The 1,888-nt window shown below is 39.4% G+C and overlaps 1 pseudogene; it reads left to right on the top strand.

Moving 5' to 3' along the window:
• The first annotated feature begins 317 nt into the window (after positions 1-317).
• Positions 318-1,234, top strand: LOC106821851 (olfactory receptor 4C3-like; annotated as a pseudogene).
• Positions 1,235-1,888: the final 654 nt, after the last annotated feature.

Genomic DNA, 1,888 nt, shown 5'->3' with positions numbered 1-1,888 from the left:
TAAGTTTTCTAAAACCTATGTTTTTTTTTTTTAAAGATTTTATTTTTTTCCTTTTTCTCCCCAAAGCCCCCCCCCGGTACATAGTTGCATATTCTTCGTTGTGGGTCCTTCTAGTTGTGGTATGTGGGATGCTGCCTCAGCGTGGTCTGGTGAGCAGTGCCATGTCCGCGCCCAGGATTCGAACCAACGAAACACTGGGCCGCCTGCTGCAGAGTGTGCGAACTTAACCACTCGGCCACGGGGCCAGCCCCACTAAAACCTATTTTTAAAATTAAATAAAAGAAAAATGAAACTCAAATAAAAATGCAGCGGCATCTATGGAAATACCTCACAATATCACAGCATTTTTCATTCTGGGACTTTCACAGAGCCCAGAGGTACAGGGAGTTCAGTTGTTGGTCTTTTCAATCATCTATGAGATCACAGTTTGTAGCAACATGTTCATTCTGGTCACCATCACCTCCAGTTCCTGTGTGGCTTTCCCCATGTATATGTATTTTTTCCTGGCCAAATTGTCTTTTATCGGTGCCTGTTAATCTCCCTTTATGGTCGCTAAACTCATTGCTGACTCCTTGTACAAGGGGAGAGCCATCTCTTATGAGGGCTGCCTGGCTCAACTCTTTGGAGCCCATTTTTTGAAGGTATTGAGATCATTCTGCTCACAGTGATGGCTTATGACCACCACATGGCTATCTGGAGATCTCTGTACTATACTATCATCCTGACCAGGCATCTCTGTGGCCTGCTGGTGAGTGTGCCTTGGCTAGGGAGCTTCTGCATTCATTGATTCAGCTCATCCTGGTCCTTCAGTTGTTTTTTTGTGGGCCCAATATGATCAATCACTTTATCTGTGACTTATAACATTTGCTAGAACTCACCTGCGCCAACATATGTGCCATCAGTCTGCTGGTGGTTCCCAACAGTGGTGTGATCTGTCTGTTGAACTTCCTCATGCTGGGTGCCTCCTACATCATCATCCTTCACTCCTTGAGGTTTCACAGTGCAGAAGGGAGACACAAAGGCCTCTCCACCTGTGGGGTCCACTTCACTGTTGTTACCCTGTTCTTTGTGCCCTGCATATTTACTTATATACTTGCAATCTCTACTTCATCTATAGACAAAAACACGGCAGTATTTTATGATATTCTGACACCTGTCTTGAATCCACTCATTTATACCCTAAGAAATGAAGAGGTAGAAAAATGCCGTGAGAAAGCCCTTCACACAGTTATAAATTGCAGGTGGTAAATAAGTGGAAAGCAGGAAATAAAAATGACTTCATTTCTCTAAGTGGAACAAACCAGTGCTTGCTTTTTATTAACACATATTATCTTATTCACTGATATCTATCCACTCATCTTATAGACTTTTTATGATTTACTTAGTCTTTTCATTTAAATTGCACAATTTGATCATAAAAAAACTACTATATGAAATATATACGGCATGAATGATTATTATCCCAGTTTCAGAAATGAGGAAATCATCTCCTGGTGTGGTTACCAAGGTTATCAAGCTTTAAGTACCTAAACTGAAACTCAAAATCAGTTAGTTTTGATCCATTATCCAGATCTTTAAATGCAATCCATTGATTGCATTTAAGTTAATGTCATTTGAGTCTGTGTGATAATTAATGGAGTAGTAGAAATGTCAAGCAAAATGTAACTTAAGGCAAATAATTTTACACATTTCCAGAGTTCTTAGGCGAAATAAATATTGTCTTCTTTCATTTTGTCACATTTTGATAGTCTCTCCATTCCTTGGTTTCCTAATTTATGAAATGAGAATATCAATATTACTGCACTTATTGGGCTGTAGTGAGAATAAAATAACAGAAAGTATATCCATCCCTTTGTGCTTAGTAAACAAACAAATTTAAAAATCTGTC

The sequence above is a fragment of the Equus asinus genome, chromosome 17 (genome assembly GCF_041296235.1).
Source record: "Equus asinus isolate D_3611 breed Donkey chromosome 17, EquAss-T2T_v2, whole genome shotgun sequence".
Lineage (NCBI taxonomy): Eukaryota > Metazoa > Chordata > Mammalia > Perissodactyla > Equidae > Equus > Equus asinus.
The sequence above is the reverse complement of the archived record's forward strand: the minus strand, read 5'-3'. Positions and strand labels throughout refer to the sequence as shown.